The sequence below is a fragment of the Poecilia formosa genome, unplaced genomic scaffold, assembly GCF_000485575.1.
Source record: "Poecilia formosa unplaced genomic scaffold, Poecilia_formosa-5.1.2 Scaffold2, whole genome shotgun sequence".
Lineage (NCBI taxonomy): Eukaryota > Metazoa > Chordata > Actinopteri > Cyprinodontiformes > Poeciliidae > Poecilia > Poecilia formosa.
This window is the reverse complement of record NW_006799941.1, coordinates 1189558-1212149: the sequence shown is the minus strand read 5'-3', so window position 1 is coordinate 1212149 and position 22592 is coordinate 1189558. Positions and strand designations below refer to the sequence as shown.

Genomic DNA, 22592 nt, shown 5'->3' with positions numbered 1-22592 from the left:
CTCCTCCAACTGCAGCCCTCCTCGTGGAGTGTTTGTTAGGAAATCCTGAACAAACTGCAGCTGTTTGTTCTCTCTTTGTCGATGACGGGTTTTTATAGAGTTCTACTGTTGACAATTGTGTGACTCCTGTTGGCCTCACACAAGCTGGATAACACTGTGCAAATAGGTGTATGTACACACACATTCACAGTCTATCCAAAACACACTCGAGGCCTCCGTCCAAATCACTCAGAGATCATCGCGAGGAGATGTAGATAAAGAACGTGACACGTTATGTTTCATCAAAACACTGAAAACATACTGCTGTAATGGCACACTGGAAAAGGAGTGAGCCAATTCCTCAGCAGAAAAAATATCTTACCCTGTGATGCTATTTATAATTTGTGACCAGCAAATTAGCAAAACGATTCCCAAACCGTGCTGTCAGCGCTCGAGCGGTGCATTTCAACGACGACATATAAGGATTTGTTAACAAAAACAGGAGGAATTAAATCACATCGACTTGAACAAATGTGTGCGCTTGCGCCTGAAATCACACAAATATTGGTCTTTAGTAATGTTAGACAGTGAAGAGGGTTTAAGAAGAGAGCAAATCAGGTAGAGCTGTGTCATTCAGAATTAAATAAATGAATATTGCTATTACTAAAAAAAAATATTTAAAAGTGCATGTATTTAATTCATAATGGAGTTTCATCTAATGGCACTTTTATTTTGGAAAACTACTCACGAATTTTGGGGCACTTTAATTATTTAGGTCAGGTTTTATTTCAGGCTCTTTCTACATCATGTTGCTATATTTAAATGAAGGGACGGAGTTTTCTCTGTGTTTCTAGACCGGTCAGAGAGCAGCGGCCTGACAGACCGTGAACTTCAGTGCATTTGCATGAAATACAGCAAAGCCTGTCATTTTTTAATATTCATTTTGTTTTTATTTCATGGACATATTTAATTTATTTATTTGATGGAGATTATTTATTAATTAGTTATTAATAATAGTGTTTACTAATTTAATTTAGAATTAAATGGCTCTCCATAAATAAACACTTTATAGATGTATTAGGGTAACCTGGACAGTAACCAGGATGCACTCATTTTTATTTTCTTCAGTAAGAGTTTTACTCATCTCAAACAAAAACAAGTGTTCTCAAAAGTAAATCTTCTCTCAACCATATTTAAAAGTAGAAGTAAGGATTATTGTCAAAACACTACCACTTTATAATTTTCCTATATTATTCAGGTTTTTGCAAATGTATGCATTCTCTACAGTTCAAATAAAAACAGACATTTATTTTCACATTTGTTCTTGGAACACAAATGTAAATTTTAAAGATGTAATATAGCAGTAACTAGGGAGCGGGATCTGAAAGCATATTTACTGTGAATAAAATGCAAATGTTAGTGTGGAGCCTTGGCAGATAATGCCAAAAATAACATAAAGACGTCTTGCTTTTGATGAAGTCATTGCCAACATCTTATCATGGGATTCAGGCCACAGATTGATCCATTGATTCGCAAACAGGCCCATAAAAATTACCATTTACTGTGTTAGTGGGTTTTTTTCTGCCAAAAAAAAAAATAAAAAAGATGAGGAAGTTGCAATTGACTGTTCCAAAAATATAAACCAATACATTTTGCATTTGATGAAGGTAGCTCAAATAAAATTTTTAATTTTCAAAATGCACCTTGTCCATATATCTTATTATAAAATCAGATTTTTTTTTTCCATTTCAGCATGACCAGATCTGAAGAAATATTATCCTTAATGAACTAAGAACAGAAAATAAAAATATTGCTGTTTAACCAAAAAACTTTGTATTGTATTGATTTTATAAGACATAAAACAGTCATATATTTTTGGGAGGTTGTAACGGAGAGGAGAAACTGTGGGGAAAAGCTGTCAGGTTAACACCATCTCTGTATACAGTACAGAGATGAAAGATAAAAAGCAGCAGCCATGACGTAAGGAAATGAAACAATAAAGCGACAAAATCAACTTCAATATTTGCAATGCTGACAAATGTACCTTTTTTAATATGCTGGGCTTATCTGCTCAGTGTCAAAATAAAGCAATATATAACCAATGAATCAATAAACGAATGCCCTAAATCATATGCATAAAGCAGCAGTTGGCACTGCGCTAAAACAAAACCACAGTGACTGATGATCGCCATGTCATCATCAGTATGAATGCAGCTAACTCAAACAGGATAGAAAAGAACTCTTCAGATTCCTTGGCAATGACTCAAAGCAAAAAGAAAGCGTAGGAAGGAGGTAAACCGCAGCACAAGCGACTGAAAGAAAGGAGGAGGCTGACAAAAACACACAGGGAGCTAAGCAGAGCTTCAATGTCAATGGGGGAGATCATGGATGCCAGTAGGGTGCTCAGCCTTCTGCACAATAGACCCCCAACTGAGCCAAGACCCTTAATACCCATGCTCCCATTTCACACATCTTCTCAAAGCAACCATGCAGCTCACATCCATCTCCCCCCGCCTCCACCTCTGTACTCTGGTTGTGCCCCCTGATTGCAGCAAGCTGACAATAGTGAGAAACTCCTACTGGTGTAACTGGGGGCCGTCCGGGGCCCCACACAGGGACCATCAGGATACCTTGTCTTTGTGTATTGTAAGACAATAGTTACATCTCAGGAATGGCAGCAAAAGCTTCCCCTGTCCTAGCAGGAAGCTGTTAATAGTTACACTGGCATCAAGTGTCAACGACAAATGGATCGTTACCATCTGATATATGGTGGAGTGTGGAGCTGATAATGAGGCTTTGTGTTCAAATCAGAGCTGCAAAGACTTGTAGTGCTGCTATCGAAATGATGACTACAACGTCTTCATGACAAATGGAAGTAAATCACATCAAATTGATCTGCTAACCATTGACGAATATTTTTGTAATGCAGCATAAAAATATGTCTGCAAAACAGGGGGAAAAAAAAAAAGGAGAATTGTGACCAAGATGCAAAGAAAGGTAACAGGGAGAAATTTATTCTGGGCTATTTGTAGAAATCCACATTACGTTCTTAAGAATTTTTGTATCAAAACTAGGGGTTAGAGGCTAAGTTTTTTTTTGTTAAACTAGGTTGTTTTTTATTATATTTCCTGAAACGAATCCTACTTATCGCATCAGTTTCCATGGGGCATTATAGGCCTCACAAACTCGACTTTACTCATGGCTTAGCTTAGGTCCTCTAGCCTCTCAGCTCTGCTACTGGCCGCCACTCAAGCAGACCCCCTCCTCCATTTACAAGGCACTTCAGTAGTCAGCTGGTTGCTAGACAATGTGCTTGGTTATGTGGGTTATGTAAAGACCCTCCTGCACACAAAAGCCAATGTGGGTGCCTGTTATGTGCCGCTCTTCAGATCCCCGGGTCAGTTAGCAGGAGAGCTCTGGTCCTAACACTCCAAGCTGGAAACGTTTGCTCTCCAGTGTTTTCGAGGAGACGGAAGGGGAAGCTGATCATCTCTTATGTGGCTCCCATTCTCTCATTCTAGTTCACGCAAGTTTTTTGGGAGGCAATAACACATAATAGAGGCAAATAAGTATAAGTTAGATAAAAAAAATAAATAAATAAAAAAAAAGTATTACCTCAACTCAATTAAAACCAAATGCAAACAAAAANTAATAGAGGCAAATAAGTATAAGTTGGATTTAAAAAAAAAAAAAAAAAAGTATTACCTCAACTCAATTAAAACCAAATGCAAACAAAAAAAAATACAAGAAAGGGAAACACTGTACTGGCTGCTACAGTTTTTTGTCTGTCTGTTCTAATTCTCAGATAAAAATAGGATATACTATAATCTTCTAAATGAGTTTTTTTCTCATATATTTGTGCATATGGATATGTTTTTATATATATATATATATAAATTTAGACAGTAGAGATTCAAGAAATCTACATAAACAATCAAGACTGGTGAAACATTGCAAAGCATATAATAACATGCAATTCCTGGTGAGGAAGGATGAAATAAGATATGCATAAGAAAAACAGCTATTGAGTTTTTTTTTTTTTTTTTTTTTTAAACTTTTGTCCTCAGCTAGAAAACAAATTCTTGCCGATATATTTTTGCTAAATGATAAGGACAACAATATTACAAGCATGATTCAATTCTTTATTTCTCTGAGGCAAATAGAATATGTTTTATTATAAATTCCTCACAAAAATAAAAATTCATACTTAGTGAAGTGTCATCATTAAAGGCTGATAAGCAAATATTCCAACAGTGGCAAAAGTGTTGTCACTGTCAAGAAAACAGAAGAAAGAACTGCATAGCAAAAAGAACCTAATCTGAGCATCCCTTCTTCAAAATGATTATTTTACTTCTTTCTCACTACTACAGCCTTAAAATCCAATATGGCTGCTGTGCAGCTAAATTAATTAATTAGTATTTTTGTCATTTTGCAGCTCATTAAATCTATCACTCATGTGGCCAGTGGCCCTGTACATCGACATGTGAACATGTGCTTCTGTGTTTGCATGCAGAAGTAACTTTTATCTTCGAAGGCAGATGAAACACAGCAAGTGTTTGGAGTCTCCACCCTCCATGTGTGGAACGACGTGTTCTTTTTAAATATGTGGTTTCAGCCATTTTCTTTCCAAGCTTGTAATTTTAAGTTAACATCAGTTTCTAAAAGTCAGATATATTTTTCACTTTACAGAACAAAATGAAATTGCATCTTTGTTACAGATGCAGCAACAGGCGAACTGACTTGTAGCTCCTACCACTGTGTAACTTTCACATTCGTTTGGCTGCATGGCAGAAAGTGTGGAGATTTTAAAAATTGCAAATTGTAATCAGAAAGGTGATTAAAGGTGAGATGTTTTCATCGAAGCAAATAGATGAAAGAGATTTAGGTTGCATAAATGTCCCAAAAAAATTAAACTCCTTTTTAAATGGCCACAGACAGGAGGCAGGTTGGTTGTAGTATCATTTACCAACACAGCTACAATGTTTAAAAAGGCTTAATTGTGTCCTTTTCACTATAAACATGATGAAAAGTTTGGTTTCAATAATTCGCACATGCATATTTTCATAACTGTAAATGCTTTTTTTTTTTTTTTTGAATAAATGAACGAACAGAGCAGTGGTGACCCTCTCCAAGGGTGGGCTGGGGTTGAAATTCAGATGTCAAGGTTTGGACCACAATCTTTTGATAGAAGAGGTGAATGCAATTCTAAGGAACGAATTAATACCAATCCAGTCTCACACACAGCACCTGTCACCTTTCTTATGGCTCCTGCTCCACTCTCCTGCTACTCTTCCTCCTTCTCATGTCTCACCACATCCATATCTTTCTCCTCCTCCTCACTCCCACTTGGACTCGTATTATCCTGCCTCTCTTTTAGCTCTCCACGACCACAGATGACACTGTCCTTGTCTGCAACTTAACAGCAACAATTATAAACTCCATAGCACTTTTGCAAAGAATAGAGCTAGAAGACATATACGATATAAAAACCAAGAAAAGAGCTGGAACAGACCAGCCATTCAGGAAGCCTCCTGAACATCCCGATGGCTAACTCGCCCCGTGTGTCTCTGTGTGCGTAAAGGTCAGGAAAGAGTCATTTAGATGGTAAACCACACATCTCTGACAAACCACCAGGGTGCTCTGATGGGTAACTACCTCTGAAGGAAAGCCTGGCACTGTGTGTCTCCGTCTATACAGATGAATCAACAACATTCAATTCAGTAAACACACATATCCAGCAGATACCAAAGTGTCCCCAAACTTGCAGGATGTATTCAAGCTTAATGTGGAAGAAAGAAAGAAAGAAAAAAAAAAAACTTGAAACATACAGGTGTATAAAATACAACTGGCAACTTGTTTATATCAAAATATCCTTTCATTAAAAAAGACCAATTATTATTTCCATGGTTGCTTTCATAAAACAGCCAATGCAATCAACATTCAAGCTAAAATAACTATTTCTGAAGACTTTAACTTAGTTTTAGGTCATTTTCAAACTTCAGTGCCCCTTTCTTGCACCCATTTGCTGTTTTCATGATATTTTCATGTCCTACCTCTGTGTTCTGAGAATCATTAATTGTGTACAGAAATATTTCAAACCTACCTACATTTTGTGTACTTGCTATCACAAGCTGACAAAAATCAAGTGTTTTCAGGTAACCTGAGCTGAGTTTGGACTTAAATGAACCCAGACTAATTGAAATTTTCATCATATCCTAGACAGCCACCTCCACCCACAGAGAGAGAGAGAGAGAGAGAGAGAGCACCCATATCTCTTCGAATCAGAACACACTGAAACACACACTTGCACATGCAGACGTCCACAGACACACAAGCTTGCATGCTGACATCCCATCGCCCTCGCACAAACCCAGTCTGACAAGCTGCAGCATGTGTGATGGAGCTGGCTGGTTGGAAAGAGATGTCTCTCTGCCCCGAGGCTCAGCTCTCTCCGACAGGAAGCTGGAGTGTGAGCGGGGGCACACAAGATGAGGGAGGGAATGAGGACGCACAGCACCAGCCAGAACAATAATCACCACTAACTGGAAAAACCGCTGTCCGTTCTTTTATAGTTAATGATTTTTAAAGTATGATTACAAGACACAAGTGCAAATGGATAGACATCCGCTAAGTAATAAGCCAGTGATCAGACTTAGACATTGAGCAGTGATCATAGGCGAAATAAGAAAAAAAACATATTTTATGACTGATCAAATCTAAAAACTTTGAGTTTTATCAAAAACACAGACCTCAAAATACAATATGGCTGCTTTGCATATAGAAGTTATGGGTGGCGTCAGGAAAAACCTGTATTTCCATTCCTGAAAACTTGAATGCCTTTAAAATGTCTTGCAAACATATTCATACCCCTTGAACTTTTTTCATATTTTTGTAACAAATGTGTCAATGCATGAATTTCAGTTGCCCAATGCTGATTGTAAGGCAAATAGTCTATTTACCAGCAGTGAGGATGAGCAGAAGAAAAAGAACAACACATTTTTCATTCTCTTTTAAGTCTACACTAATTTCAATTACAAAGAAAACAAAACCAGTTATTTGGGATTGTTTTAGTTTCAACCCAAATGAAACACAGGGGGAGGGCCGATGTTTCAGCAGTTGGAAGCTTTAAAGACTATGGCCGTAAATAGTTTCTGGAGACATCATACCTCACTGTGCCACTGCTTTCATCTAGAGTTACAAGCAGTGACAGCAAGTCTGTGACGATGACAGCATCACATGATTAAATCACGGCCTTACAACTGAACAACTATAAACACCACATTGCCAAGATTATTTACAAAGTCAAGCATCTAAAAATTGCAGCCTGGAAAACCTTTAAAATCTGAAGTGTTGAACTTAAAAAAAAAACAGCATTTGATGCTGTTGATGTTTGTTGTTTTGAAAAAAGTAAGAGGGACATTGTCTTTCATGGGCGAACTTCTCATGTTCAACGCTATAACTCGACCCACAAATGCATTTTCCGTACAAATGTTGCACCATTTATATGACAACATAATTAACTGACACAAGGAAAAAAAAATGATCAGGAACTCCAATTTGCTTTCTTCATTTGCTAAAGTTATATAGTGTAATCGGGGCCTACTGTCAGTGAGGAAGTTTTCCAAAACGATATGTGGTGGTCAGCCTCTGTTCTGCTAACAATATAAAGCTTGCTACGTATCAGATCAAATAATTTACACAAATTTCATAATAATAATATAAACTTTATATATGAAGGGAAAATGTACATATCTAACGCAGATGTCACCATTTGATGAAAGTTGTGGCATAAACTAATTCACATCTGCAGTCCCTTCACAGTTTACAAAAATAGATGTACAATATAGTGATAAAATAAAATGGATCAGCACCATACTGAAACTATGTAGCACAGCCTAAAGTTTAATAGCCATCAAAAGATTTCACAATATCTACATCTGGAACCGTTCGCCCAATGTACGCTTAAACATCTGCACACGACACACGAGTGCTCTTCGTGTCTCTGCTCCACAGCTGCACAATAAGACAAGTGTGAATAAATAATGTCTTTGAGTGAGATCATGTGGTTTTTACTGGTTGAAACTCTGAACATCCATTTCCAGTCATATCTCAAATCTAAAACACTCAGAACTCAAAGCCAGAGTCTATCTGTCAGCACACCAGAATGCTTTATGGGGCTTAAGAAGGCCAATACATGATCCATCACAGAACAACTGACTGTATTCAAAAAGCACTTAGGGAAATTACAACCTGTTGCAGCGTCAGTAGGTCTGCACAATGGCAATTTTTAAGACGCAAGTCAAGGTCCAAAAAGTCTCAGACAGCTGACAATCTGACACTGTGTCAGTCAGGGGTCACAAGATTTTATTAGATGCCCAGTAACTCAGTCAATACCGACTTCTGTTAAAGTATGAGCTCAGCAGTTCAAATACTGCAATGCTACTTTTTAATGCAGCATGACATAAGGCAATATTATATAAACATTTATTTACTATTTATCTAGAATTTGATATTTTGGGAAAAAAAAAGAGTTAGTTTCAGAGCCAAGATTGTTAGCAGAAGCTTAGTTAGAAAATCCTGACTGACTGGTTGGTCAGCTTTGTCAAACCTATAACAGTGGCATTCAGTAGCTGCGTTTCCTTTGACCATATATTTGATCAATTTGACATTTTGAAAATAAAATTGCTTAATAAAAACACGGCAATTTCAAAACAACTCTTGTTTTTCGATAAAATGTTTTGACGCTAGGATGAGGTGTTTTTTTTTGGCTGTATCGAAATTGATTTATTTTGAAAAACTGCAATGGAAATACTTTTTCGCATCACACAACTCACATGATCAACAACCGGTTGTTGCCACTAGCAAAAACCATGTAGAAAAAGAGAACTGAAAGTAGTTGGAGGGCCAGGCAGCATTACTTTCAATGATTTATCATGTAAACAAGGCATCTAAGAAAAAAAGTTTGTGACATTATGAGAATTATTTCATTGCATGATTTCAGGGTCCTGAGGAGGCGCTGCTCCCAGGATGCATTTGGTGAAAACGGGGGTTTCTGCACATTTCTCCTGATCTATCACAGCAAGAAATCTAAGCATTGTGTGAGAGAAAGGAAAATTGAGCGAGCATCCCTGTGACCACACTCTGTATTCAGCAGTGTGGTCCCACAAACCGAGCATAAACACCCGGCATGGCATTGCGATCCTCCCTGCAGCCCACCGACCAAGAAGCTCCATCAAACAGGATCTTCCATTCTACTCCCCCCATGTTCCCAGTTTTTACCTCCCGTACTCTCAGAAAACACACAGAACTTCCCACCCTCCCTACAACCAGTTGTTTTTCCATTCTCTCACGCTCTCCTCAAAGTTTTGCTAGCAGGTGCATTACTCTGAACTCAAACCGACTCTGTACTCGCCCTCCCCCAAAATAAAGCCAACCTGGTTGAAGGCAAGAACAGCATTGGTTATAAAAAAAAAAAAAAATGGTGCAGAAGGAGCGACAGAGTGAACCTGAAAAAATAACAGCTGCAACAAATGTATTGTCTTTTGAACATTTGTTTCATGCTGAGTGCAGCAGGAGGTCAGTTCACAGCAGGATCTGCACCTCGAGGCATCCTTAGTGGCACGGCTCTCAGTCCTCAGCTACAATTAATCTCTCAGTGTTTAATGACTGTGCTGATCAGATCTGAGGAGGGATAGCTTTGTTAGAGAAAGACATCTAGTGCTGATGTTTTCCAACCTCATTTCTTTTTCTTTTGATTATTAAATTATGATAAGTAATATCAAGTGAAGATTGTGGGCAGCTCAGTGGTATGGCAACAAGAAGTTCCAGGTTCCAGGCAACATTCCTGCTGGAGAAAGGCAAAAGCAGTGTTTGGAGTCAAGATTAACCTTAGTATTACCAAATGTGAAGCTTGTAACTGCCCAAAGAAGGTGGGATAACAATAGTGGATTACCTTCAAATTCAACACCTTCACCTCAAATCAACAGCCAAATGGTTAAAACTTTGACACAACTGGACTTAAACTGACTGTGGACTGAGAACTGAGAATTCAACTTGAGAAGAAACCAACAATTTTACAAGGAACCTAACAATTTATGACAGGAAAGGTGGTCAACCATCTGCTACAACTGTACCAGGATTTGGATGATGGCTACAAAAAGCAACTTCCTAAAGGATTTTTAACAAAGAGTCTGCAAAGTTATTTTAAACCTTGTGTCATGAAAAAAAATCAGCGATAGATTCAAATTTCTGCACCTAATTCTTGCTTATAATATTTTTTTAAAATTGTATTTGATATTATCATTACACCCTGCAAAATAAAACTTGCATTCCAGCTTGATGCGAGCCGTCATCTGGAATCCTGTCATGGTGTGAAAACCCTCCTCAGAAATCACACCTGCATCTATCCAGTCACAACATGTAGTTAGCAATTTACCTTAAAAAAAACAACTCTGCAGGCGAAATGACCTGCATGGAGCTTTGTGTGTGGCCAAAAACACACAGAGTATACAAGAAAAAACAAACAGCAGTGTAGATTTTAATATCTTGGATGCTATTAAACCAACAGCTGCTTTTATTTAATCTTTACTTTGAAACTCTACTCCAATATATGACGGAGATTTACATAAGATTTATAAAAAATAAACATACAGCAGCAGTAAAAATAGAATCCAGTAAAAAATATACATAGTTTTGGGCTGCTTTTATGAATAAAAATATATTTTTTTTAATGTTTTACTCCCTGTAATCATATGTGTCTTAGAGTTTGTCTTTACTGGCTCTCTCTTTTGTTATTTATTGGCTACCAGGAAATGAGGGTCCTCCCTGTGTAATTAATGGGCACAATTATGTAATCGAGGAGTGGTCTGCAGTTTGTTGCAAACAGCTCCAGATGTACTGCTGGCCTGGTGTTTGAGAGGAATTCAATTCTGGTGATCACCTATGATGGGGTCACCACCAGTACCAAGCCTGAGGTCACTGCTCCCCTCCCCCCCAGACACCCGGATCCCATTTTCTTTCTCTTGTAAATCGAGCTTTAATGGTTTACAAGCCTTCCAATAACCATAATACCTTCAGAGTGAATTAGCTTGGAAAGCAGGGAGACACACAGGCAGAAATGAACCAAAGTTTGCTAACTGCTCAATAATAAAAAGAATTACTATGTGCTCACATTGAGAATTTATATGTGCATGTTGTTTTTAAGACACAAGAAACTTTGGAGGGAAACTGGTGAATGATTAACTTTAAAAATATATTAATTGTTAAGAAATGCTAAATGTGCATGAGTAACATTTCCTAATTCAGCAAATTATCATTCCATGTTTTGTGAAAGGGCTGAGGAGGCAAGGGGGGTTAAAGTTACCCCATCAGTTTTATGCTCCTGACTTGCTAAGTATGTAGTCAAAGCCACGCGTCAGATGTCTCGCGTAGAATCAAGCTGGAATTTACAAGAGGGTGATGGATAGGAACCAGGCAGCTCAGGAAAACTCAGAAATCATTTCCAACAAGTAAAGTAGAAAGTCAAAATATACAATTAAATTTGAAGCATTTGCTAAGCCTTTCACAAGATTATTAAGTTCATCCGCTGTTATTCTTTTGAAAAGAATGCTATGGGGGGATCTCCGGAACAGATTTTTTTGTGTAACATCATTGCTGCACCATTCCTCCTGTGGTTCTGTCCTGATGGCTTCATTTCTGAAAGCTCATAGCTCTGCTAGAAGTTATCGTATGCACTTGTGATTTACGAAAGGCCCGAGTCAGCTCAGAGGCAGCTCATCTGCAGGTTTGAAACTGAAACGTCTCAAACCTGGAGGTGAGGTGGGTCATTGGGTGAAAGGCGGGGTACACCCTGGACAGATCACTGGACATCCAATCATGTACACACACTCACACACACTCATACCTAAGCTTAATATGGAGACACATTTAACAGTCATGTTTTTGAACTGTTGAGGAAGTAGAGAGAACCTACATATGCACTGGAGAACATGCAAACTCCTTGCAGAAACAGGCCAGGATTCAAAACCTGGACCTCCTTGCTGCAAGGTACTGTTAATTATAGTTCTTAAATCAAAACTGGAATCAGTTGAGATTACCATAAGCAAATAAAAGTTGTGCAAAAACCAGGGATTAAAAACATGTTTACAAATTTTGAATATGTGCATTTCTAGTGTTTACTTCCCACTGGTCTTTCTGGTTGTTCTGTTTGTATACCCAAGATTATTGCTTCAGCGCATTAACTTAGTGAATCAAGAAACCAACCAAACCACCCTTTGAACTGGATCTTAGATCATTTGAGCTGATTCAGATGTTGCTGATGTCATCCCTTTTGTAGGGAACTATAAGGAAAGTATTTCAGAAGTTGTTTAAAAGAAGGACAAAACTTGGCCAATTTAAACTGTGTGCTTTTGTTTGTAAAATGATCACTTTCTTTGATTTTTAATGCATCCGTGGGGTTCTTGTAATCGTGAATCACTTGAAGTTATTCTCCCTCAGCCCCACATCCTGAACTCATTCTGCTGGCTACATGTGGGTCCAGATGATTCTTCTGCTGAGTAAAACAGTCAGTGCTGGCATGAAATACAGAGGAGGCAGAATTACGTCTTATCTGATCCCGGTTCATGAACTGAGATGCAGATCGTTTCTGTTCTTTCTCGAGGACAAACTCGCTCTCAGGGGAAATCAGTTTTTAAACATGAAGCAAGTGGTTATTTTGGAAAAAGAAAGCACCAATTTCCAAACCCATGAAATAATTTGTTAATAAAAACAGTTGTGCTACACATTTTTGTTTGTTTTTTTTTTTACCAGAAACCGTCCAGAGTTCCCTACATAAAACCTGCCTTCAAAGCCCCAGACGCCATGAAAAGCGCTGAAAAGCCGCGGTTGCCAAATAAGAAAGAGCCAGCCACTGCAGCTCAGTCAGTTAGGGCAGGGCCAAGCACCCAGTCAGCCAGTCAGGACGGCTAAGTTGTAAATGTGTTGCAGCAGGAAAAGCTTTGGAGCAAGGCAAGCAGTCTGGAGTCTGCAACTTTCCCCTGATCCAGCTAGTGCACCGCCCTCCTAGCAGCCCACCCAAGAAGCAGCCCATGGGCATAAATTTGAGAGGCTGACTCGCTGTGGATTTAAAACAATCTGCATCTCTCTCCCTCTAACTCCTACACTATGAAATGTTTCACTCTTTTTCCCCCCTGCACTGTCTTTTGCCCTTCTTTCCTTTCCAGCAAATTCCACTTTTAATGAGACTAGAAAGCTCTTTCTCAAAGCGTGCCAACAAAATTATTTTTCCTACAGGCTTAATTAAGTTAGCAAAATATATTGAAAATGTACAGGATATGTATTTTTGTGTGTCCATCCAAGCAACAATAAAGAATTAGACTTCTGTCTACTCAAAAGGAGGCCACAGAAAGCTTTGTTGAAATAAGGTTAATTACACCTAACAAAACTGAACCCCTCTGTAGTTTGTTTCTCCCTGAAATTAGATATTTTCTGTGGACACAAGACGTAAGTTTTAAGGCTAGGGAGCAAAATGAACGTGTTTCATTAAACTTTTTCTTTTTACGCTAAAAAGAATAAACACCCAGCTTTAGTTTGCACAATTACAAAACTGCCAAAGCTCTGAATCACCTCTGATCAGTGCATGCTTCAGTGTGTTGTAGCCTGACTGTTCAGTTGCAGATAAGCCTTTCTGAAGAAGCTTTTTTTTTTCCTTTTTCTTTTGCTCAGTTTCTGCCTCATCGACACATGTTGCTTGTAAATCAAAATTAAGCTACAGAAATCTTTTGCTCTTCAGCTGGAACATCATGTCCGAGGTGTTGTCGTAGACGTGAGGCTGTCTGACGATGAGAGCGGTTACCTTTGACCCACAACGGATTCCTCTTGGCGTATCAGTGACGACTCGGGCCTGCATTTGGCTCGCAGCAGTCGTAAGTCACATACGAGTGTGTCACTGTGCAGTGAATGTTTACCGACTTCCTGTTATGGCATCTGATCTGGCTAACATGGCAACGACCTAGCCGCGGTAGCTTGTGGAAACAGAAGCTCTTAGTCTGAGCAGAGAAAAGACAAGAATGGGAACATTTTGAAAAAAAGAGATGGAGGACAATTTATTTATTCTCAAGTGGGACATTTGGAAGAGACGTTACAAAAAGAAACAGGAAGAATCATTTTTCTTTGTGGTTTTTGAGCATTGGCTACTGAACCAATGTGGTTAAAGCCATCCAGTGCACTAAAATGTCAATTTTCATTTTTAAAGGAACACTCAAGTTTTCAAAACATCAAAAAAAAAAAAAAAAGTATTTGTACGTTTAAAACTTTTTGTAATGGCAAAAAAGAGTTTCCTCCGATAGTCACAATGCTGGATTAAAACTCTTAGAAAAATTAGAGACTCAGAAAAAGGGGGGCAGCGAAAGATTGGAGAGTCAGGTTGAGGTTGATCAACCTGTTGATCAATTGCTGGTGTGGGACGTTTGATATTGAAACTGAGGAGATTGAAGTGATAATGCAGCTTCATGATTCTGGTGAGTGGTGGAGACCCAAGGAGAGGTAAGTAGGTCTTCAGAGGATGTGGTTGGCAGGGAGAAGGTGGGCAGCGCATCTGGTAACTGTGATTCTTCTACTGTTCCGGGGGGGGGAAGCGTGAACAGGTGGAGGTCTGAGGGTGGACAGGCAAGTGATAGTTCGAGTTTCCTCAGGAGGGCGGTCAGCAGCAAGAGGCCTGGCGCAGGTGAGCTAACACATAATGCACGGAGCAGGGAAAGGCTGTAAGCGAGTACCGAGTATCCAGAGGCCACTGGACACACAGTTTGAGTTAACCATCTGGCCTCTACCTCAGGAAACCGCTCCTCTTTTAAACTCCTCCTGATTACGCCTGATGAGGATCAGCTGGAAGCCACACCTGCCAGTCGCACCCTGTGGAGGAGGAAGGTACAAGAAGCACCACACAAACACAAACTGTCCTGTACACAACCCCTGAAGACGAGATCGAACGAAACAAAGTGTAACGTTCCTCCTTCATCGCCTGCTGCTCAAGCTGTCAGTCAGCTGACATGGATGCATTTTTGCTTTTAAATAAAAGCAGAAAGATAAAAAAAATATATATATTCACAGCAAATCTAAAACTTGCTTAACCCATGTTAGAAAGCTGTGCTTTTATGATTTAAGAAAGAAAAAACGTGTACGCATTTACTGTGACTTATACAATATCCAAATAAAAATAAATCTGTAACAGGAAAAATATTTTAAAAGTTAAAAAGCTCTATAACCTGTTTGTTCAGGTGTGTACATCCTCAAAGTAATATTTTATTGAGATTATAGAGTATGTAAAGTTCACACTTGCCATCAAAGATGAGAGAAAAGACAGAAAAGATCACAATAACCTTATCAAAAGGAAGGTTGTTGCTGTCATCTCAGCTAGATAATGTTTTGTGTTAATGTGCAATATTATTTTGGTGGAGGCTGCTGGTTATCAACAGCTGACTTGTAAGTTAGGTGGGATAATTTCCAGACTTAAAGGGCACTAAAAAGGCAGCGGTACAACATTTTCATAAACTCCTGCCTGACCCAAAATCCCAAAGTTTTCTCAGTCTTACCAGACTGGGAGCAGATAGACAAGTCCACAACTCATTGAAGCTGAAGTTGTTCAACTGGGAAAACAGCGGCAGGTTTAAAAGAAGGTGGCCTGGTTGTTTTGTTGTTTCCCATCGTTATTAACATCTTCAGATTGAGCTGTTTTAAAAGGATAAAATCAGCTCAACAGGTGACCCTATAACTGCCTGTTAGACTTCCACCACTTTGGTGATTTCTAGACTTTTCTATAAAATGTATATATCTTTTTACTATCCACCACAGAATTATTGCTAATGACAACCTTTAAAATGTCAGTGTTGTTAACCTGTAAAGCATAGGTTTCAAGGCATTTCTTACTTCAACAGAGCTGCTGTTTTTAAAGGGGAAGTATTCTGCAAATGTATATAATGTTACCATGTTATTCCCTCATCAAGCACATACCTGGAGTGTTGCTTTGACTCATTCATGCATGTTTTAGAAATCCTTAAATCTCACATGGCAGCCATTCAGGGGTTCCTAAACATCTGCTCATACATCGTGCTGCCTATTTACCCAAAGCTAAGCCTAAGAGCTTTAGTCCCCAAACTGACTTCCCACCCCTCCCATGTGCCTTCCTCTCTCAGCTCCTCCAGACTAGCAGCAGCAATTAGCAAACACCTGATGGAACTGTGTATGTGCTGTGTTTATCATACAAACTACAATGCCCCTAAGAATGGTTGAAAGCAGCACCAATGGACGGCATGGAGAAGCATTGTTGTGATGATGTGCTGGAAAGAGTAGGAGATTCTTAAAGAAACAGACGCCAATTTCTCTAAGAAATTGGTGTCTAGAACAGACACCGGAATCAGAATCAGATCCTGAACATTTCTTTATTGCAAATATCCAGCTGTACTTATGAATTAAACCAAAACAAGAAAATCCTAAATGTAGATGTATGCAGCACACAGACACTGACAGGAGTGTGTTTAATGTGGAACTGCATGTTTCTCGAAAACATATGGCAAGCCAACATTCTTAGGAAGTTATCTCATCTCAGATAACAGAGTTGTTGTCCAGAAGAGCCATCATAAACACACGCAACATGAATATCCCCGCTGCACTTTCTCCTCAGTCCCTTCGTTTCTGAATAGTAAAATCAAAGCATCCATGATGCAGTTAAGGAACTCTATCATTACCTTACTTGTTATAAAACAAAAGGTATAAATCTTTGGAAAATGAATATGACGCAAAACCTGTGATGATCTTTATCTTGTTATATTGCCTCTCCTTCTCTAAAACAGCAAAAGGGAAGCACAGACGTGTCATTTTTTTTCTTCTAATTGATGAATACTACAGTCAGACGTCAGACTCTGTGTTGTAACTTCACTAATTATGCCAGCACCTAAAAGCATTGTGGCTATGGCAACCTGGTGAAATAATAAACACCGCCTCTTCTTCACTTTCTGCCTGCCGACAGTAAAGCACAAGATGAGTCATCAGCAGTCGGGAACACACACATTGAAACACACAGACAACCCAAAAAGAAAAACACACACACACACACACACACACACACAAGCAAGTTAGAGTAAAAAAATAGTCTGAATGAACCTGCAGGAACAACATAAGAAATACTACAAGACCAGGCTGTTCCTGCTTCTTTCAGTCAGAGCCACAAACTGAGCGGATTTAATGGAGAGTAATGAGTATCAGCGTGGGCTGTTTGTGCACACAAAAACAACCCAGCATTTTCACCTGGATGCTATTAGCTGTCGTTTGATTTCTAATATCAACCACATGAGGTGATAGTTAGGCTTGCTTGTGCACAAACCCACACACGCACACTGACACATGGAGGCAAAGAAACCCACCGCCCCAATTCAAAGCAGAGGCACCGAACCACCGGGAAAAGCGTCAGCTCCTCCTCTTACTGTCGGCAGAAAATCTACATCACAGGCACACATATACAGCGCTGCAGGCAGTAAATTTGAACTTTTTCATCTGTTCTACCTGGCAAAAGTATTCACACCACTTAATATTCTTCAGATTTTCCCACATCACAGACACAGCCCTCACTGTGTTTTACAGGGACTTTATGTGACACACAACACAAAGTACAGAATCTGAACAATGGGAGGAAAAGAATACATGGCTTTTAATAAACCAATATCTGAAAAGTGTGGCATGGATTTATATTCAGCCTCCATCAGTAAATACTACAAAAAGACGTTTTGCTGCAATTACAGCTACAGGTTATTTGAAGTTTACTCATAAAACTTAAGTTTTTGCTTGTTTTTCTGAACAAAATTGCACAAGCTCATTCAAACTGAACAAAGCACAGATTTCAAGCTTTGCTACATATTCTCAGTTGAAGTCTGAACTTTGACTGGGCCATTCCAACTCATATATGTGCTTGGAGAAATAAGCACATCTTGGCTGGATGTTTAGACTCACTTTGTATTTAGCACAGTCCATCTTCCTGTCAGTTCTGACAAACTTCCCTATCACTATTGAAGAAGGACATTCACAGAGCGAGATGCTACCACTACCATATCTCAAGGTCCTCATATTATTTTCACCTTGACCTCAACATCTTCCCACCATGAAACATGTTGCTGATATTTTGTTGTTTTGTTTTGTTTTGTTTTATTCCACACATAGCATCTTGGAACTAGGTCTCAACTGGCCATCTCATCTTAGCCACGTCTTTGTGGGTTTGTAGTTTTCCCCATACTCTTTCCATTTTCCAATTTTTGGATTAATCAGAGATCTGTGGGATGTTTAAAGCTTGGGAAATAGTTTTTTTATTCTAATCTTGTTTGAAATTTCTCCACAGCCTTATGCCTGACTTGTTTGCTTTGTTTCCTGGTTTTTATTGTGATGTTCTTTGAGATTAAATTACGCATGTGGACTTTACTAATTAGGAGGTATCAGAATACAGAAGGCTACCTATAAATGCATGCCGCACTTTTCAAAATTTTGCACATAAATGTGGTAAAATCTAAGTATCATTTTGTTTTCAAGAGCAGTAAAAAACCAAAATAAAACAATTTTTTTTTTTTAATGAGACAAGATATGAAGACACTGATGTGATATGCGGTACACCTCAATGCTTCCTCGCCAGAATATTTTGTTTAATGAGAAAACATCTGATGAGTCACAACAAGATTAAAACACATGTGATCCTAGAATTAGTTTAGTACCGCTACCAGCAGTTATCTTCAGCACTGAATTGATTTCATAAAAGTCTTTTTTTCATCAAAAACAAAACAAGAAGAATGAAAACCTCCACTGGACTAATTGCATCAAACCCAGATGACCTCTGTCTCATTTTTCTATCGCTTTGAACTGATCGGCTGTGAAGATCATTCATCTAATCCTGTCCGCTGTGATTTGTCCGATACGCCCTCTAATGGGTGGGAAATCTCAGAGTGACCACGGACAATGATTTTCTGAATATTTCCCATGGCTGCAACATTTCCCCTCACTATTATGGGTGCCCTTTGACTAATGCGATTCAAGCTTGCTAAGTGTTTAATGCTTTTGCCCTCTGGTGTCAGCTCTTTACTTAGTAGCACCCCTCCTCAGTGCTCTGTCTCACTCCAGCATCATTTAGTCTTTCTACTGTACAAATCTCTGTGAAACCCACAGCTAATTCTTACGCTTTCAAATGGGCTGGGAAGCAAGTTTTGCCTCCAAACAATTTCTTCACCCTCAGCCAAAAACGGACATGGAGTAAACTGAAGATGTGCAGCAGATCAGAAGCGACGCAAACTCAAATCTGATGAGGCGACAATCATCTCTGAATGCCTTTCCTCTGATATGTTCATGTGCCTGGAAGTGGTAAAGAGGACAATGAGGAGACAGAAGAAAAAGGAGCGAGTTCTGTGTCCTTTGGAGCGTCCCGGGCCGAAGCTGATCGTCCGTGCGGTTTGAGCCAGGCCCGGCTCAGACAGACAGACAGCTGCTATTAAACCCTGATTGTTTCAGGTTCACAGGGTGTGAAAGGGTCTGATTGAAGGGCTGTGATCCCAGTGAGGGTGGTCCTTCTCCCCCTTACCTCCCCTCTCTCTCCCTGTGTGTGGAAGGTGGGAGAAGGACCGTGTAGTGGAAGGGGGGGTGACGGGTTGCAGGCGTCACGTGACGAGTTTCTTGCTGTGCGGACTAAAATGGAATCTTGACAAAAACACACCACTTGTTGCTGCCTGCTTCTTGTTACACCTGTGTCACATAATCAGGGGCCAAACCCTCCGCCCCCACTGCCTACCCTAAGCTCCCCAAAAAAGTGACTTTATCATCATGATTAATACCAGAGAGAACTTTGGCCAAAGTTTTACTCGTTTTTACTACAGTAGACGCAAATCCACCCAAATAAAAATTGTACGAGGTTAAAGAAAAACCCATCAGTCTCCTGATATGACTGTGGTAAATCACTTCAGACCTGACCTGTGACTACAAATCTGAGGTCAGCTGCCTCCTGCACAGTGTATTTGTTTAAGGCCATCCCCATTAAGGAGCCTTTCGAGCTCAATACACTTGATAAAGACCAGAGAGGGCAAGGAAGCTCCCCTGCAGAGCTTTTCTCATGTGGCCAAAGGACAAGTGCAGTCTCGTCCATCGAATGCTCCCCCATGTAAACCTCTAAAGGAGTCAGCGTGATTGCTCATGATGGAAAATGACCCCAAGCTTTTTTATTCAGCTTCTTTCAGCATAAAAACCTGATAACAGTAGCTAAATCCACCTCGTCCAGTTGCAAAGCAGTTAAATAATTTAATATCTCATAAATCCTTTCAAGAGTCTTCCTCTTAATGCAGTCTACAAAAGGTATATGTGTGAGTGGGGAAGCTTCACACTGTGTGTGCTCAGCACTTCTCACTGTCACTTTGGAAATAAATAAGTGTTTGGCCTCCCCATTGAGGCTGATGTTGACGCTCTTCAGTGCAGGGCCACTATTAGCAGTGGCCTAATCTTCCCACATTAGCAGCTACAGTCCACTCTTACTCAGATAATTAGATTAGAATCCAACATCTATCCCAGATTAGAGATGGATGATAGCAGGGTTCAATTCATAAGAAGCACCAAAAGTGCAGATGTCAGAAAACCATCAAAGTTTATGCATTCAAAGTTTTGACAAACTGCAGCAAGAGGTAAGCATGCAGGACAAATACTGGCACCAAAAGTGTTGCGAATTACAAGAAACAGCTGTTCTCGGGTGGCCCTGCTACTGTCCTCGGGCAAACCTGCAGACCCCCACCCCAAAGGAAGCAGTTTTAGGGGGGGGTCTGCAATTGAGCCAGGAAATTCAGCAAAACATCAGCTTGTCCTCTCATGTCTAAACAGAAAACAATTTCAATATCTTCCCAGGTCTCTTTTAAACCCAAAGTAAAATATACTCTACCCCAAGAAACCACAAAACCCACAAAAACCGAACACAATATCTTATCAGATAAGGGGAAAATTTAAAACAAAACGTAAGACGAAAAAAGAAAGCAACACATAAACAAAGACATGGAAAACACCTACTGTAACACACAGTTTAAAGTTTTCATCTGATTTAAAGAGATCCAGGCTACAAGGGTGATTATAAGGCTGCGCAAAAAGTTACTTTCAAACCAAGAACACGCGTAATCAAGTCAATTAATAGTTCGGCTGTGATTTACAGAGCGACCATAAATCATCAGCTCTGCTTACCTCAGGGTAGAGGAGAAATATTCAGCATGAAACTCCCTGACTGGAGTCCTTGGAAGAGCTCAGAGGATCCAGGGACTGAGAAAGTTTCCAGTAAAGCCTCCCGTCTCTCTCTCTTTTTCTTTTTTTTCTTTTTTTTTCTCTCTCTCAACTTTTCTGGCAAGCAGGCGGATGGAGATGAGTGAAATCTTCACAGAAACCGACACATTGTTCCTTCTTCAGCAGGGATCTTGCATACTTTCGAATTCTTCAAAGTGTCTTTAGGCAGACGTTGACAAAACTGCACCCCATGTTCGGCTCTGGAGTCCCGCAAAGCGCCTTGGAGTTGGCTGCACAGCCAATGCGGGAATGCGCACCCCCTTCTCCCTCTCTCTTCCCCCTCCTTCCCTGTCCTCCCTCCCTTTCTCCACAGCCTGTGGACCACCCCGAAACAGGAAGTTCACTTTTTGTTTTTCTTAAAAAAAAGAAAGAGAGAGAGAGAGAGAGAGAAAAAAAAGAACCACACTGCCTCGGTTTTCTCCTCAAACTTAACATGCAGCCCAGAAACACAACCGAAGTGATGGTCGGTCAGTTTCCCTCCCTCTTCTCAGTAAATAAAAGAACATTCCTTTAAAGTAATATAATCAGCTATATAAAGGCATTACAGCCTCCAAGTGTTTATCAAATGCTTGTACGTACACGGCTGCGTCTATATTAAGTAGGTTCTTATCTAGTAATTGTGAAAACCTATCTATAAATGTTTGTGTTTACTTTAACAGTGTAACTTCATAGCAGCCCATCGGACAGCGTGTGTGGCTGCCTGGCTGGCTTCTTGTGGGGATGCTGCAGATTGCTGAGCCTCAACCAGTCAAATCCACCACAAAACCTGGACTGGAATCCAATCCGCTGCCCTGGAGCCGGACCAGAGCCGACGCGACCACAAAGTTATTGGGTTATTAAAGAAGAAAGCCGTGCGCCGACACTTAACCTAAAACCAGACATTATTATTTCAGGAAGTGTACATGATCACATTTAATAGACATATGAGTGTTATAAGAAAAGTTGTAATTATATTTTTATATTTTTATAAATAATCACATATTTATTTATTTATTTATTTATTTATTTATTTATTTATTTATTTATTTATGCAGAGAATAACAATGTTTCAGAAAAAGAGAAGGATCACAGTAAATATAAAAGAAAAAAAAAAGTAAATTCTTCTTTGTTATTTTTTCATCTTAACTATTTATTGATTTATTTCTGAAAACATTAATCTTAAAATGGTATAATGTAGCTAATTAATTCATTCTATCTAGATATGATCTAGTTGTTTGTTTATTTATGTATGTTTGCTGTAATGTTACTATATCAGTTGATGAGGAGCCGTTGACTTCTTATGG

At 39.4% G+C, this 22592-nt stretch overlaps 1 protein-coding gene across 4 annotated transcripts in view; it reads right to left on the bottom strand.

Moving 5' to 3' along the window:
• gli1 (GLI family zinc finger 1) overlaps window positions 1-21603 on the bottom strand; it is a 55030-nt gene extending 33427 nt beyond the window's left edge. For 3 of the 4 annotated variants that reach the window (XM_007548636.2, XM_007548646.2, XM_016670072.1), the window contains exon 1: window positions 21214-21602. The gene's annotated coding sequence lies outside the window, so the exon portion shown is untranslated. Of the gene's footprint in view, window positions 1-21213 lie in introns of all 4 variants that reach the window. The other variant, XM_007548655.2, reaches the window with a different exon arrangement.
• Between the last annotated feature and the right edge of the window lie 989 nt (window positions 21604-22592).